The sequence below is a fragment of the Schistocerca nitens genome, chromosome 5, assembly GCF_023898315.1.
Source record: "Schistocerca nitens isolate TAMUIC-IGC-003100 chromosome 5, iqSchNite1.1, whole genome shotgun sequence".
Taxonomy (NCBI): Eukaryota; Metazoa; Arthropoda; class Insecta; order Orthoptera; family Acrididae; genus Schistocerca; species Schistocerca nitens.
In genome coordinates, this window is record NC_064618.1 from 497,851,056 (window position 1) to 497,869,749 (window position 18,694).

Below are 18,694 nucleotides of genomic sequence, written 5' to 3' on the forward strand. Positions count from 1 at the left end.
ACGATTGACTGCATGCACGCCAACGAGGGAAGAGGCGCCAGATTAAGAGATTAGGACATTCCCTACATTTGTGATTGAAGACCACTTCTAGAGATGTAGCATATCATTTCCTCAGGAAGGAAGTCGATTTTCAAATATTAAAAACGTAAACAATTTTATTTACAACATTGCTTTGATCACGCAAATTATTATGCATGCATTGCATAAGTATCAACAGTTAATCAATGTTTCCATAGACATGGTTACAGGGCATATGATCGAAAAGAACATGAGATAGATCGAGAAACGTAGTGTAGTTTCTTTACAAGGTATGTATGCATGTATCTGTGCGCAAGTGTGTGTGTGTGTAGGGAGGGGGGGTGTTTGTCGATGTATATTCTAGAGAGATAGATTTTAGTTCCATTTACTGTAATTAAAGGCTGATAGGCTTAAGCGCAATTATACACTCCTGGAAATTGAAATAAGAACACCGTGAATTCATTGTCCCAGGAAGGGGAAACTTTATTGACACATTCCTGGGGTCAGATACATCACATGATCACACTGACAGAACCACAGGCACATAGACACAGGCAACAGAGCATGCACAATGTCGGCACTAGTACAGTGTATATCCACCTTTCGCAGCAATGCAGGCTGCTATTCTCCCATGGAGACGATCGTAGAGATGCTGGATGTAGTCCTGTGGAACGGCTTGCCATGCCATTTCCACCTGGCGCCTCAGTTGGACCAGCGTTCGTGCTGGACGTGCAGACCGCGTGAGACGACGCTTCATCCAGTCCCAAACATGCTCAATGGGGGACAGATCCGGAGATCTTGCTGGCCAGGGTAGTTGACTTACACCTTCTAGAGCACGTTGGGTGGCACGGGATACATGCGGACGTGCATTGTCCTGTTGGAACAGCAAGTTCCCTTGCTGGTCTAGGAATGGTAGAACGATGGGTTCGATGACGGTTTGGATGTACCGTGCACTATTCAGTGTCCCCTCGACGATCACCAGTGGTGTACGGCCAGTGTAGGAGATCGCTCCCCACACCATGATGCCGGGTGTTGGCCCTGTGTGCCTCGGTCGTATGCAGTCCTGATTGTGGCGCTCACCTACACGGCGCCAAACACGCATACGACCATCATTGGCACCAAGGCAGAAGCGACTCTCATCGCTGAAGACGATACGTCTCCATTCGTCCCTCCATTCACGCCTGTCGCGACACCACTGGAGGCGGGCTGCACGATGTTGGGGCGTGAGCGGAAGACGGCCTAATGGTGTGCGGGACCGTAGCCCAGCTTCATGGAGACGGTTGCGAATGGTCCTCGCCGATACCCCAGGAGCAACAGTGTCCCTAATTTGCTGGGAAGTGGCGGTGCGGTCCCCTACGGCACTGCGTAGGATCCTACGGTCTTGGCGTGCATCCGTGCGTCGCTGCGGTCCGGTCCCAGGTCGACGGGCACGTGCACCTTCCGCCGACCACTGGCGACAACATCGATGTACTGTGGAGACCTCACGCCCCACGTGTTGAGCAATTCGGCGGTACGTCCACCCGGCCTCCCGCATGCCCACTATACGCCCTCGCTCAAAGTCCGTCAACTGCACATACGGTTCACGTCCACGCTGTCGCGGCATGCTACCAGTGTTAAAGACTGCGATGGAGCTCCGTATGCCACGGCAAACTGGCTGACACTGACGGCGGCGGTGCACAAATGCTGCGCAGCTAGCGCCATTCGACGCCAACACCGCGGTTCCTGGTGTGTCCGCTGTGCCGTGCGTGTGATCATTGCTTGTACAGCCCTCTCGCAGTGTCCGGAGCAAGTATGGTGGGTCTGACACACCGGTGTCAATGTGTTCTTTTTTCCATTTCCAGGAGTGTATAATCCGCTAGATGTACCACTTAAAAGATGTATCACAGCTGTCTCCTTTGACAGTAACGAATAACAAACCAACTAAATTTCCATAAAAATACTCACTTTTTCATAATTAATTGCTTCCAGCCATTCTTTTTCAGATGATAATTCAATTATGTAAATCATGCAAATAAGAACAAAATGTTATAGGTTCAAGTGGAACATCGCCACAACGAGGAGTATATCTGGAGCCAATAAAAGGGAAATAACAACTCATACTTGCCATTCAGTAAAGTCAGTTAAATTTGTATGTTGTAGAACATGATGCTTCATCATATCCGCCCCCCCCCCCCCCGCTTTTATAATCGTGTTTGCTGAAGCGAACAGTTACTAAAAGGCTTAGAAAAACGTCAGGCAACTGCAGTTCGTTTATTGTACGACCAGGTCTACAAATGAAAATAATGAAGAGCCATATTAGTCAGCCAGTAACGTAGAGAACAGTGTTCTAAAGCAGACCATGATGCATTATCATGTCCTTCCCTAAAATGCAGTTTGATCAAGCGGACTATTGCTGAAAAAGTTCTAAAAAACTTTAGGCAATGATAGTGCGTTTGTTGAACCCACCGTTCGTTCCTTGAGCATCACGATAAGATATCACAGACAACACTGTTATCAAAATTCAGCGTGTGTACTTGAAATATAGTTAATTAGTAGCGCAAAACAGTAGTAAATAGTAATAAAACAATCTGTTTTACGTTTTACCCACAAATAATTTCTAAAACAGAAAAAATAAAAACAGGTTATTGATTTATTTGTACACGTGCACTCTTTTTTCCTCGAAAAACGTTAAATTATGAAAAAGGCCAACTAAAACATTACGCTAACATCTGTTTATGCTGCCTGCAAGATGAACACACATATGTTTAGGAACACAATGGTTGCAATAACTATAGCAATAACAGAAAATCTAACAAACTAAGACAACAATGTCCTCTGAAACTGGTCACAATATAATGTGTAACCTTTCAGGCTCTGAATGGAAACCAACAAAAAGGGAATAGCGGTGCAAGTGCTGGACAAAGCGTTTCACCTACGACGCAGTTGCTGGGTCCGTCATTGTGCGGGTCCCAGCACCAGGAAGGCGGGCTCCAATCATCACATACGCTGCACCCTGATTGTCGGACTCTGGACATGATTATTGTAGAGGGTGTTCCACAGACAAAGAAAGTGCTGTGTCGGATTTCGGCAGGTGACGCATTTGTATTAACTGAACTGAGTTAGCAGCGACCCAGAAAAAAAAAAAAAAAAAAAAAAGGAAATTCATTGCATCATGCGGTACTTCTAACAAACTACTAAATGATGTAGCTAAAAGCAATGAACAGTATATAATTTTATACAATTTACATTCAGTTTCCACTATAAACTAATATAAATAGACATTACCGACAAAAGATGATACATGTTTCATACTTGATGATTAAGTGAGCATAGTAGCATGTGAACGAGAACCTTCATAAATCTTGAAAGCTAGCTAACAGCCGTTCACCAATTTATACACTGTAGATTCATTGGGTACATAGAACGAATGGCAAGAACAAGACGGCGGAGCAGGGTTGGAGACGGAGCTACTGTTGTAACATGTTTGGGGTTCAGAGATCAAACTTCAAGAACAAAATGGTGGAGCAACGTTCCCAAAGATCGAACTAAAAGAGCAAAGATGGCGGAACAGGGGTCAGAGTTCGAACTATGAAAATAAGATGGAGGGGCAGAGGTCAGAAATTCAGCTACTAGAGCTGTTGACTCTGGGGTATACAGAAAGTACTATCGTCGTAACATTTTTGGGGTTAAAAAACCAAACTATGAGAACGAAGATGGCGGAGCAGTCAGCAGACGATTTATCGTACCATATAACATACTATGAGTACACACACGTTTGTGTGTGTGTGTGTGTGTGTGTGTGTGTGTGTGTGTTTGTGTGAAAAAGAGTTCTCTTTCCTACTCGCTACTGTTCTCACAACCTAAGCAAATGTCACTGAAACAAACTCCTCTTTTGAGCTGCAGAATTCATCATAAAATTCAGTTTCATGAGATCAGTTCTCTTTCAGGTCTTGAATAAAAAATCATTGTGGTCTATTTCACAGTTGTGAATATTATACCCATTAACCGATGTGGTCGACTTTGGTTTATTTGGAGAATTTTTGGAAAGCGTGGTTCATCTGTAATGTTGACAGAAAATAGGACACTAGTGCGATCCATTCTGGAGTACTGCTGGAATGTTTGGGATCCGCACCAAGTCTGATTAAAGGAAGACATCCGAGCAATTCAGAGGCTGGCTACTAGATTCGTTACCTCTAAATTCGAACAACACATAAGTATTACGGAATGTTTCCTGAACTGAAATGGGAACACCTGAAGGGAAGGCGACGTTTCACTATTGAGAAAATTTAAAGAATCGGAATTTGAAGCTGAATGCAGAACGCTTCTACTTCCGTCAACTTACAGTTATCGTAAGGACCACAAAGATAAGAGAAATGAGGGCTCGTATACTCGTTTTTCTCTCGCTCTATCTGCGACTGGAGTAGGGCAGGAACTGCTCATTGTGGAACGGGTTATCCACCGCCACGCACCGTACTGTGGATTTGCGAGTATGTATGTAGATGTATATGTAGATTTCATAACGGTCTGTGCAAAATTCTACCTGGAGGGTTATTTTTTCATTCCTTTCCCCCAATCTGCTATATCCTATAATTTTTCCTTCTCATCCTTTACCTACTATCGAATTCCACTTCCTCGTCACCATTAAATGTTTCTCTCCCTTAGCTATGTGAATAATTTCTTCAATTCCATCACATAAGCTTTCAGTCCCTTCATCATTTACGGAGCTAGTTGGAATATAAACTTGTACTACTGAGATAGGAGGTTTTTTTGTGTCTACCTTCGCTACGATAATACTATGTCTTCGTAGTAGCTCACCTGAATACTAGTTTTGTTATTCATTATTATTGGACACTTAACTGCATTTTGTATTAATAACCCTGTACTCACCTGGCCAGAAGTCCTTCTTGTCATAGCACTTCACTAATTCCCACTATATCTAACTGCAACCTGTAATTTTCCCTTTTGAAATTATCTAACTTCTTTCCTCGATTGAGGGATCTAACGTTCCACCTTGCGATTCATCGAACGCCAGTTTTATGTTTCTTAATGACAACAGGGCATTCAGACTGTTGCCCCTGCAACTGCAGAAAATGTTTCTGCCCCTCTTCAGGAACCACATGTTTATCTCGCCTCTGTATGGAAATTCTTCTGCTATTGTTGCACCTACGGTGCGGCTATATGTGTTGTTCAGGCACTTTAACACTCCACTTCAGCAAGATCCATGGTTCAGTGGGGAGAAACTTGTTATTAACTGCTTTAAAAAGAAATGGTATCCAGCAAGCTCGTCAAATTAAGTGTTTTAATCCACAGTAATAAGCTAAGTGCCTACCCATCACATAACTGTCGATATTAATACGCAGCTTAACTCGACAACAAAATCGAACGTTACATAAATAGTTCGCTAAAGGAAGGCCAGAGTGTGTAAAGAAGTCACGCTGCTGCAATATGTAAACTGATATACGTAGTGCGTGGATCATTATTTATAATGTACGAGGTTATGCTGTGTATTGTCTGTTTTTATTTCATTGTAAATTATTATAATATTCATGCAATGTAAAACTAAGCAGTCAATAGCCTAAAATAAGCGGCACGTGTGTGTTCTTTGAACTGCAAGAGGTGTATTTTTACTCGCAAAACAAATATAAAAATGTATCAGTATTGAGTTTGTGCACTCAACGAAGCTCAGCGTTGCTGTGCTGTCGTTGATTAATGACCCTGGTGGAAGGACGTGCTGTGATTTGACAGTGATTTAACTGTATGCCTGTTCATTTAAGTAAATTGTGAATAACTTCTGATAAAAGAAGAATCCACATATTTATCGGTGTTTCATTTGTGAGAATATAACAGTTCACCGCCAACAATGTAACAGTTAGGTGTTACATAACAATCAGCTCAGCTTATTCCTATTATTATGGACCTATAATTGGCTACACCCGCTTCAGGAACCATCTGCGACAAATGCCACTGTAATCGAGAAAACAACAAAAATACTACTTACAATGGAAGTCGTGCATTTTTGGGTACAAATTGACATCTTTATTTCATTTAAAGGAAGATGCAGGCTTTGATTGTTCTTCACCCAGTCATTTTGTTGAACCATATAATCTGCTTATTCTACTTTAACCACTAGTCTACATTATGAACAGTTTATTATAAGCGACACGAACACAACTAAATAATAATATGTAAGGAGACAACTGTTAACGCCGTCTCTGTTAGTGCTTTTGTTTCACTTAGTATGACAGGATTACAACTGGGAACTACATATGATGAAAAATTGTTAAGATTTGTATCGCACAGAAACTAAAAGCATTAGATATTGAAATCCATGAACTGGCCATTCTTAAATGAAGTACCAACAATCTACAACTTAATCAAGCATGCACTAATGAAATTTAAGTGTCACACTGCAGACAAAATGATTGTTCAGTTCAAAGAAGGAATATGGACAATATGAACAGAGAAGTTAGTCTTTAAAAAATTTCAGATTACTAAAATGAGTCTGACAGGCAAGAAAACTTATACAGGAAAGACAAAAAGATGACGAAGTGAGCTGGCTATGTGCGGAAGATCCTGATGGTGACGACGTTAGCAGAAAAATCTGGTGGGAGAAATCCGCAGACGCCGCAGCCCAGTTTTATGCCCGTGGCTTGATGATCCTTCTGTCACCGCCTCGTTCGACCTAAGGGAGGGAATTCGAGTACACCATCTGTCTCTGAATTGTGTAAACTTTGTTCTGTGTGTTATCGCATTTAACTTGTTTGTGTGTCGTATTTTCTGAGGTACAGATTGGGGAACAGCCCATAAATTGCCTAAACAAAAGTGGAAAACTGTCTATAAACGACATCCAGGTAGACAGATGTACGTTACGAACCGTTTTTAATTCGCCGTGCCAATTCAGTCCGGATCTGTCTGACCACACTGTCTCCAATTGCAGTCGCCGCAAGTTATTTTGTTCGCTACAGGCCACCACTATTCCGAAATTCATTTTCTTTTTTCTTTTTTAGTTTTTCTTTGGAATGGGCCTCTTTCCTCCCTTTAGGCTAACTGACTTGTGTCTTTTTGGCCTGGGTTCATTTCCATTAGCCCCCTTCTATTGAGGATTTACAACTAGATAATAAAAGTCTTCTATCTTGAAATCAAAAGTTCTTCTTTTCTCAAAACAAATATAAATTCTGCAGTGTCAAAAAAATAAATATTCTTGTTGAAGTTGAAATACGTTTCGTGTGAAAAATTAGTTCCTGGCTTCACTGCCGTTACCAGTTTTCTCTTCAGAAAGTAATATCGAGAAATGTACTTCTTCAGTCTTTAAAGTAACAAAGAAACTTGTAATAACTTCTGCTTTAACACGAAAACTATATAGTCCTTAAAATGCTATAGTCTAACTGGAAATTGAAATTTTCTTTGGGAACTAATAGGAGTTATTCTCGAATTAAATGGAAAGACTGCGTTCAACATTCAATTACGTCTACCGTCTGACTGTTTCCTCTTATGGTCTTTATACTATTACATTAGTGTATCTTACTCTCTGATTTTATCGGATTTGTGCTTACTTCATAGCACGTTGTGTGTTATACACTTTTATCAGGTGTGTATGCTTAGTATAGACATCCTTAGCACGTTTCCAAATATAATTATCTAGCATTGCGTCATCTATTTACGGCAGCATCATCCGTGGATAACCTCACAAGGATTTGGGGATGGGTTTTGACAATGTTTGTGGCAATTGGTGTTGCATCCTCTTCTGCCTGACCTCGGGACGATGTTTCCCACAGTAAAATGTAGACTTTCACGGCCGGAAATATCATGTCCATTACAATTATCCGGGCTGTTATGCCGTGGTCGGTTGATGAATTCTGTGTCAATTCCCAACGTTTCGTCTCCGACTGCGGGAGACATCTTCAAGGGGGTCCGTAGCTCGATGGAAGGTCCAACACACCCACGGTCAGTAGCGAGCCAGTGGGTGTGTTGGACCTTCCATCGAGCTACGGACCCCCTTGAAGATGTCTCCCGCAGTTGGAGACGAAACGTTGGGAATTGACACAGAATTCATCAATCGACCACGGCATAACAGCCCGGATAATTATAATGGGCATGATGTTTCCCATGTCTGTCTGCATCCAAAGGAAATCTCATGTTCCGGTGTGGGGTTGTTTCTAAATGTTTGCATAGTGGGCATCTGAGCCTAGCCATGGAAACCTGTCTGGTAGTTACCTAGATAGATGTAGGAAACCGACTGGACTCTCTCCGTTACCACTACTAGATTATTTTTATATATTATGGACAGTAATGGTCTTATAGTACTCCTGGGATTCATCCGAACTTACATTTACGTCTGAAGATATTTCTTCGTTATGAATGGCATGCTGTGTTCCACTTTGCTAAGCCGGCCGCGGTGGCCGTGCGGTTCTAGGCGCTCCAGTCCGGAGCCGCGCTGCTGCTACGGTCGCAGGTTCGAATCCTGCCTCGGGCATGGGTGTGTGTGATGTCCTTAGGTTAGTTAGGTTTAAGTAGTTCTAAGTTCTAGGGGACTGATGACCACAGCAATTGAGTCCCATAGTGCTCAGAGCCAGCCACTTTGCTAGGAATTCTTCAATCCAGTTTCGAAGCTGGTCTGATGCACCGTGCCCTCGTAGTTTGCTGATTAGGAGACAGTGCGGAACTGTATCGAATGCCTTCCGGAAGAGTAGGAGCCCGGCATCAACCTGGGTGCCGTTAGCTACCGGCGTGGACGAACTGAGTTTATACATGATCGTTGCTTGCGGAATCCGTGTTAATTCCTACAGATGAGATTTTCAGTCTACAGAAAGATCGTAACACGCGAGCATAACAGATGTTTCAAAATTATGCAACAGAATTATGTCACCGGTCTGGGTCTGTACTTGTGTGCATCCCTTCGACGATCCGTCTTCAAAAAGGAAATGATCCGCGTCTTTCTCCAATCAGTTGCAATGCTTCGCTCCTCTAGCGACGTACGGTAAACAGCGACTTGAAGAATAGTAAGTGCTTTCTTAAGCTTTGTGAAGAATTGTGTACGTATTTCATGAAGTCCATTTGATTGTTGTACGTTTAACAGTTTTAGTGGAGTTTCAACACCACGGTCACTCGTTTAGATGTCTGTAATTATGAGGTTCGTACAAAAAGTGAAATAGGGAACCGCGCTATGATCTTTCTCAGATAGAATTTTTCTAAAAAAGAGATTTAATATTTCAGACTCGCCTTTGCCATTCTCCTTCTCTATGCCGTTATAGTCATATAGCGTGATGACAGTTAGCTTTTATCCGTTTCTTGATTTAGCAGAAGACTAAAGCTACATAGATCAGCAGATACGGCTTTACTTTCTAAGTCAATGAAGGTCTCAAGCATGGCTCTACTTACACTAATTTTCACGTAGTTCTGTGTTTATTTGTCTAGGGACTTTGGGTACATTTAAACGTGTGGTGACGCTGTGCTTTCTCAGCAGCTGTCGCACCATGGACGGTTTTTCCTGGTTCCTCCGCAGTACTGCACGTACATATCTGTCCAAAACGTACTGTACAATGCCCTTTAATGTTGTCCGATTACACTCAACATTTCGAGTCTTGGAGATAAATTTTTAATGTAAACTGTTGCGGTAATATAACAGCTGTTTCTTATCGCACTTACTGAGCAGAAATATTTTTTTACCTTTCTGTTGTTCCTGCCACTACTAATATGGTTTGCTACCTGGTTTTCTAGATGTGTTTTCTTTTGATGTTATGGTATCTTCATATACAGCCAGACATTTTAATAACATTTGCAAGTACCCGCTGTTAGAGAAGATGGACGTTTTTGTCATATATCCCGGATTATTGTTATTTTACTGACAGCCCTAATTGATTCTGGCCAGTATTCGGTTCTTATTTATCTGAAGAACGCTGATCCACGTTTATTGGTATTTTATTGACCTGTCATGTGGCATTTTGCTGGTTCTTGTCTTACCATCATGCTGTAATTTTATGATCAGCTGCGATTTATAAATGGCTCTGAGCACTATGGGACGCAACTGCTGAAGTCATTAGTCCCCTAGAACTTAGAACTAGTTAAACCTAACTAACCTAAGGACATCACAAACATCCATGCCCGAGGCAGGATTCGAACCTGCGACCGTAGCGGTCTTGCGGTTCCAGACTGCAGCGCCTTTAACCGCACGGCCACTTCGGCCGGCTGCGATTTATATTTTACCAGTCGTTGCATAATGATTAATAATAATTCTCGTTCCGTAGCACATTATGCGTTCCAGAGTTCACATAGCAGTTTTTAAGACTAGCAGTTCTTATCAGGGCAAACTGCACAGCTACTAGAATAAGGGGTTGTTTGGATCTCTTGACAAGTTGTTTGTTTCTATGTAGACCGTAGATTTTTATTATGGGTTAGTGTTTCCATATCCTATTTCTTGCGGCGTAGAACTTCTGGTTTTGTATTATGAAGATCAAGGTCCAGTTTGCATCTTTTCTTTTCACTTTGGCCGGCCGGTGTGGCCGAGCGGTTCTAGGCGCTTCAGTCTGGAACCGCGCGACCTCTACGGTCGCATGTTCGAATCCTGCCTCGGGCATGGATGTGTGTGATGTCCTTAGGTTAGTTAGGTTTACGTAGTTCTAAGTTCTAGGGGACTGATGACCTCAGCAGTTGCCCCATAGTTCTCAGAGCCATTTGACCCATTTTTCCCTTTGACCCCATATACATTACATAGGTATGTAAAAGAATGTAATGGTCCATATATTGTGGTTGATATTTTTACAATTGTCGTGAATCCGGTAGATCGATATTTAAAAAGATAGCATTATGGGTCGTCGATATATCGAAAAACGTTATCGATATTACGATATATCGGCAAAATATACGAACTGACCCAAAAAGTATCGGCTGCACTTTGTAAATTTACTGTCATTTTTAGACCTGTATCTGCATCTACATCTAAATCTAGATGGATACTCTGCAAATCACATTTAAGGTCCTGGCAGAGGTTTCATCGAACCACTTCACAACGAACACCTGTATTCTGATTTCCCTTATTATATCGTGGTGATCGTTTCTCCCTATGTAGGTCGGTGTCAAAAACATTTTTTTCGCATTCGGAGGAGAAAATTGGTGATTGGAATTTCGTGAGAAGATTACGTTGCAACGAAAAACGCCTTTGTTTTAATGATGTCCTGCCCAAATCCTGTATCATTTCAGTGACACTCTCTCTCATATTTCTCGATAACACAGAACTTGCTGCCCTTCTTTGAGCTTTTTCGGTGTACTCCGTCAATCCTATCTGTTAAGTATCCCACGCCGCGCAGCAGTATTCTAAAAAGAGGACGGACAAGCGTAGTGTAGGGAGTCTCCTTAGTAGGTCTGTTACATTTCCTAAGCGGCCTGCCAATAAAACGCAGTCTTTGGTTAGCCTTCCCCACAACATTGTCCTTCCTGTTTAAGCTGTTCGTAATTGTAATTTCTAGGTATTTAGTTGAACATACTTAAGTATTGATTTATTATTAGATATTCTGTACATTCTGTACGTCCGCAGCTCGTAGTCCCGCGGTAGCGTTCTCGCTTCCCGAGCACGGGGTCCCGGGTTCGATTCCCGGCGGGGTCAGGGATTTTTCCTGCCTCGAGACGACTGGATGTGGTTGTGTCGTCTTCATCATCATCACTCATCCCCATTACGGTCGGAGGAAGGCAATGGCAAACCACCTCCACTAGGACCTTGCCTAGTAAGGCGGCACGGGTCTCCCGCATCGCTCCCCTACACTCTGTAAAGAAGTATGGGACTCATCACTATCTCATCGTCATTCTATACATCAACAAGCTAGTAGGCTGTGTTTCCCCCTTAGGACAAGAATTGAAAGGAACATAATTCACGTTCTCGCTTGCCGATAACCACTTTGCTAACAATGACATCTACATATAAGTGGCACAATAAAAGACGTCCGATGGGTCCGTCGTCACATATTCTTCTTCGATGTATAGATAGAACAGCAAGGGCAAAAGGCTACATCCATGTCTTACACCCCTTTTAATCCGAGCATTTCGTTCTTGCTCATCCAGCCCTATTGTTTCCTCTTGGCTCTTGTACGTAATGTACACTATCCTTGTCTTTCCCTGGAGTATATCCCTATTTTTCTCGGAGTGTCGAACACCTTGCACGATTTGACATTGTCGAACGCTTCTCCCAGACTGACAAATCCTATGAACGCGTCTTCATTTTCCTTTAGTCTTCCTTCCATAATCAACAGCAAAGTCAGAATTGCCTCTCTGGTGCCCTTGCCTTTGCTAAAGCCAAACTGATCGTCATATAACAAAGCCTCAGTTTTCTTTTCTATTCTCCTGTATATTATTCTTCTCAGCAACTTGGATGCATGAGCTGTTAGCATGATTGTGCGATAATTCTCGCACTTGTTGGCCTTCCAGTCTTTGGAATTGTATGTATGATGTTTTTGCGAAAGTCGGGTGGTATGTCGCCTTTCTCATATATTCTACACACCAACGTGAATAGCCGTTTCGTTTCCACTTCCCCCGACGATTTTAGAAATTCTGATGGAATGTTATCTATCTCTTCTGCCTTACTCAATTTTAACTCCTCCAAAGCTCTCTTAAATTCTGATTCTAATACTGGTTCGCTAATCTCTTCTATATCAAGGCGTGTTTCTTCTTCTATCACCTCATCATACAAGTCTTCCCCCTCACAGAAACCCTTCCTTTTTCCACCTATCCGCTCTCTCTTCTTCATTTAACAGTGGAATTCACATTGCACTCTTAATGTTACCACCTTTGTTTTTAATTTCACAGAACCACAGAACGCTGTTTTGACTCTTCTGTACGCTGAGCTAGTCCTTCCGATAATAATTTCTTATTCGATTTCTTTACATTTTTCATGCAGGCAGTTCACCTTAGATACCCTGCACTTCATATTTATTTTATTCCTAAGCAACTTGTATTTTTGCATTGCTAAATTTCCCCTAACATTTTTGTACTTATTTCTTTCATCAATCAACTAAATTATTTCTTCTGTTGGCTATGGTTTCTTCGTAGTTACCTTCTTTGTAACTATGTCTTTCTTTCCAATTTCTGTGTCTGTCCTTTTCAGAGTTGCTGAAATGCCTGCTGAACTATTCATTATCGCCATATCTATAGCTTCAGAGAACTTCAAGCGTAGCTCTTCATTCCTCAGTACTTCTGCATCCTACTTTTTTGCTTTTGATTCTTCCTGACTTCTCTTAAACTTCGGCCTACCCTTCGTCACTATTAAAGTGTGATCTGTGTCTATATATGCTCATGGGTACGCCTTACAATCTAGTATCTCTTCCTGATCGTGATGTAACCTAACTGGAATCTTCCACAGTCACATGGCCTCTTTCAAGTATATCTCCTCCTCTTGCGATTCTCGAACAGTATTTTCGCTACTACAAGCTGAAATTTACTGCAGAATTTAATTAGCTTTTCTCCTCTTTCATTCCTAGTAACAGGCCCATATCATCCCGTAACCCTTTCTTCTACTCCTTCAACCTCATTCCAGTCCCCTATAACTATTAGATTTTCATCTGCCTTTACGTATTGAATTAACTTTTCAATATCCTCATATACTTCTCTATCTCTTCGTCTTCGGCTTGAGATGTCGGCAAGCGCACCTGAACTACCGTTGTCGGTGTTCGTTTGCTGTCAGTTCTGATGATAATAATCCTGTCACTAAACTGTTCACAGTAACTCACTCTATGCTGTACTTTCCTATTCATAACGAATCCTACTCCCGTTATAACATTTTCTGCTGCTGTGTATATGCTCTATACTCAAATAACCAGAAATCTTTGTCTTCCTTCCATTTCAGTACACTGACCCCCACTGAGCCTTAGCATTTCCCTTTACAAATTTTCTGGCTTCCACAACAGTTTCAAATTTCTAACATTCCATGCCCCGACTCGTAGTACGTTACCCTCTTGTTGGTTATTCAATCTTTGTCTCGTGGTCACCTCCCCATTTACAGTCCGCTGCCGGAGATTCGAATGGGGGACTAGTCCCGAATCTTCTTCCAATGGAGAGATCATCATCACACTTTTTCAATTACAGACCACATGTGCTGTGGATACACATTATGTGCTTTAATGCAGTGGTTTTCATTGCCTTCTGCATCCTCATACCGTTGATCATTACTGATCCTTCCACCTTTAGGGGCAGTTTCCAACCCCAAGGGCCGGCTGGAGTGGCCGAGCGGTTCTAGGCGCTACAGTCTGAAACAATACGACCGCTACGGTCGCAGGTTCGAATCCTGCCTCGGGCATGGATGTGTGTGATGTCCTTAGGTTGGTTAGGTTTAAGTAGTTCTAAGTTCTAGGGGACTGATGACTTCAGCAGTTAAGTCCCATAGTGCTCAGAGCCATTTGAACCACACCAAGGGCAAAAGAGTGCCTTGAACCTCTGTCCGCTCCTCCGCCTTATTTGACAAGTCCGTTGGCAGAAATGAGGGTGACTCCTTATGCCGGAAGTCTTCGGCCGTCATTGCTGATGATTCGTGATTCGTAATCCCATGTAAAGTACTGAGTCATTAATAATCCTATGAAAAGTACAAAGTGCGACAGCCCCTGAACATGGTCTGTCATCCTCAAACAGCACTCTCAAACTCCCCGCCGACAAGATAGCATTAGGTCAAGTCTGCACTGGAAGACTTGCTGTCGATTGATAGAACTACCGCCGAAAACTCCTCGCCGCAGAGTTTTCCATATCTCTGTTCTCCGATCCTATTCATAGGTGCCGTACTACCACATCCAGTGACTTGTTGTGCTACCGTTGCAAGAACTTCATATTTATAAGTGTTCTGGTTGATTACAACAAGTTATCCTTCTAAGGGTCTCGATGTGAACTCATGGCTCAATCGTCGAAATCTAGGTAGTGATGATTCCAAGCTTGGATACAAAGAGGCCTAAGTGTTATCTTGCGATATTCAAAAGTTTTATAGATGTGTTTCATAAACCATTCTTGAAGTTTAAACTTTTGCAAGTTAGGACAATGGTGATGTAAAAAAGTAATCAGCACTCCGAATTTAAGTTACACTTCTTTTTTATTACTTTTGTTGCAATATCACGTAACTAGTTCCAGAACATCACTTCACAATATAAAACGTACTTGACAATATCCTCCTCACTGTTAAAGTTCACATTTCATAAACTGACTACAATTTGAGTCTTTTTAACGTGACGACCAAAGCTTGACTCTCTAATAACCGCTTACGCGCCCAAAAATCAGAGTTACAAGTACGTCAAAGATCATAGTGACAAAAGAAAGAATACGCATAAGAATAATATCATTGCAATTGTGATGGTTAGTGTTTAACGTCCCGTCGACAACGAGGTCATTAGAGACGGAGCGCAAGCTCGGGTTAGGGAAGGATTGGGAAGGAAATCGGCCGTGCCCTTTCAAAGGAACCATCCCGGCATTTGCCTGAAACGATTTAGGGAAATCACGGAAAACCTAAATCAGGATGGCTGGAGACGGGATTGAACCGTCGTCCTCCCGAATGCGAGTCCAGTGCGCTAACCACTGCGCCACCTCGCTCGGTATCATTGCAATATATACATATCGATGTATAGAAGTACCTCTACATTAATGAAATCAAATCTGAATGTTGTCACAGAAATATGTTAACTATTTTACGGGAACACAGTAGAATATTGCTGGTATCGAGAGGTTGAGGTGAGGTGCCGTAATGGTTAAGTAATTCAAGTACCATTACGACCTCTGGTCACTATCCGAGCAGTTATTCGGCTTGTCGTTGATTTATAGAATTGTTGGAAATTTTAATTCTGTCCAGTTGTCGCTTTAGATCGTCAAAATCGCGAGATGGTTGGAGGACCCTGGCCATAATGCTCCAGACGTGACAGTTTGGTAGGGATCTGGCGATCTTGCCGGCCAAGGTAGGGTTCGGCGAGCCGAAGACAAGCTGTAGAAACTCTCGCCGTGCGTGGGAGGGCATTATCTTGCTCAAATGTAATTCCAGGATGGCTTACCACAATGGGCAACCAAACGGGGCTTGGAATACCGTCGACGTACAGCTGTGCTGTCAGTGTGCCGCGAATGACAACCAAAGGGGTCCTGCTATGAAAAGAAACATTTTCTCGTTTACAACCCTCACAAAATGATGAATGGAAAAAAGTTCATCACTTACAACATTTACGGTGATCATACAGTAAAACTGTCGCATTAGGCCTGACGTCATGAAGTTTACATTTATTGCTTCTATGCTAATAGCTCTAATTTTTTCCACACATTTAGCAGCCAGCATCCACGTACGCCGTAGGGTGTACCTACAAAATTATATCACTGAACGACACAGAGAGATGGGCAGAAAAAGGGGAGGAGATGGACAGGGAGGGAGGGAGGGCAAAGGAGGTGGGCACAGAAAGGGAAGCACAGAGAAGGGGGTAGGAGCAGGTGGACATAGAGAGAGACTACTAAGACAAATAAATACATACCCGGGCATCGTCGGATATTAATCTCTCTCTCTCTCTCTCTCTCTCTCTCTGTGTGTGTGTGTGTGTGTGTGTGTGTGTGTGAGTTTGTGTGTGTGTGTGTTCGTGTGCAGTCACTCACTACTCTCGCAAGCTTCCATATGGTGTGTATTTTTACATAAATTTTGTCCAATGACACCTCAACCATGATTGTCGGTAATTGCCTTCACTCGCAAACGGCTTAATAATGTACTATTCACGCGCCACTTTTGAATTAGTTATTACAAGTCTCTGTTGGGTACATACTGTGCGTAACATCTTTAGCAGTCCCTGATAGCCGACCGGTTCTAGGCGCTACAGTCTGGATCCACGCGACTGCTACAGTCGCAGGTTCGAATCCTGGCTTGGGCATGCATGTGTGTGATGTCCTTAGGTTAGTTAGGTTGAAGTAGTTCTAAGTTCTAGGGGACTGATGACCTCAGATGTTAAGTCGCATAGTGCTCAGAGCCATTTGAACCATTTGCGCCATAACATCCTTGCTGACGTTCATATCATGTTTTATCACACAATCGCGGTCCAGACCCGAACGTTGTTTCCAACTCCTCTGGTTATTGTGTTGGACCGGACGGACCCCCTTCTCGCTGCCTGACACTTCGTTACCTATGAAATCATTCCAGGCCCTGTTGTAATGCTACACTACTTTTCGGACAAGGTATTTAGAACAATTTCAGGGGGTTCACTTTCTTTAATACTCATCCTAATCACCAGACCCTCCTATCCGTAACAGATAAATCCAACTGTCCTAGGAAATTTCCTCACAATCTACAAGTTTTCCTCTGCAATGTTCCGCAACTACTGCACCTGATGCAGGAAGTCTAAAAACAATCCGATTATCTCCACCCAACGTATTTCCATTCGAAATCAATATTAACCTCCATCACTGACGTTCAGTCTTTCTTTGTGATAAATAGAAATTTAGAATTTCGTTGCAGTTAACATCTGGTTTCTGACATCTTCCTGTTCCTGGCAAAAAATGGGAATTATTATCTAAGCGAGAGTGTTTCTGGGACGTTTCCATGGACGTTCCTGCAGTTGATTAATGTTATATTAACTTTTTCTTTTTTTATACAGTGGCGATTAGTTCTCTGGGTAGTTAATTGTGCTGATATTCTTCTCTCTTTGAAATCAAAACGTCAATTATCGGATCTGTGTAGGAATTTCTCTGTCCGATAAACTCTGCTACTTTCAGTTCTACAATCTCTGGCGATGGGTAACATACATAAGACGGTGGACTGTCATCCGTCCTGTTGCTCTCTACGGCACCGAGTATTGACCAGCTACAAACGATGCAGAACAACATTGGGAATTATGGAGACCAAGATGCTTAAAAGGACAGGTAGAATCGCTACATTGGATCACGTTTCGAACGACGCTATCGGGAAACGTTCCGGGATCGCACTGATCCAGTAGGAAAGACAGAAAGCCGTCTGCCATGGTCCGGACATGTGATACGTACAGATGACGATACCACTGCAAACACACTGGAAGTCAGTTATATCAGAAACCGCCTTGGTGCAAAATACCTTGTTATTCGTTTATTTCTTTATTCTCCCAGACTAGTTTCGGCGACAAATATCACCATCATCCGTGTTTTTTTTATCTAAAACATGCAGAAAATAGCATTGTTACACAAACACAGTAGCACATTATTACATTTTTTACTATTCGTTTTTTTGAAATATAGTTTACTATGGATACTTACATACTACCTTATTTATTGTATGTTACAGCATGTTTTAAGCAATTATAATCGCTAATTGCCACATATTTTCTGTGCGCTTTTTTTTCATTTGCAGTTTTTTACTTAGCGAACACCATGTCATCTGCAACCATGTGAGCGGCAACAGAAAAAAAAAGCGCACAGAAAATATGTCGCAATTAGCGATTATAATTGCTTAAAACATGCTGTAACATACAATAAATAAGGAAGTATGAAAGTACCCATAGTAAACTATATTTCAAAAAACGAATAGTAAAAAATGTAATAATGTGCTATTGTGTTTGTGTAACCATGCTATTTTCTGCATGTTTTAGATCTAAAAAAAACACTGATGATGGTGATATTTGCGCCGAAACTAGTTTGGGAGAATACAGCAATAAACGAATAACAAGGTGTTTTGAATCAAGGCGGACTCAATTTCTGATATTACTGTTTTAATATGCAAACACGGACCAAATGGAAGAGATCCAAGATA

General features: G+C 42.2%; 1 non-coding gene across 1 annotated transcript; it reads right to left on the reverse strand.

Annotated features, from left to right (window-relative positions):
* Positions 1 to 15,473: 15,473 nt before the first annotated feature.
* Positions 15,474 to 15,546, reverse strand: Trnaa-cgc (transfer RNA alanine (anticodon CGC)). Its single transcript has one exon. It is a non-coding gene; the product is annotated as a tRNA-Ala (tRNA).
* Positions 15,547 to 18,694: the final 3,148 nt, after the last annotated feature.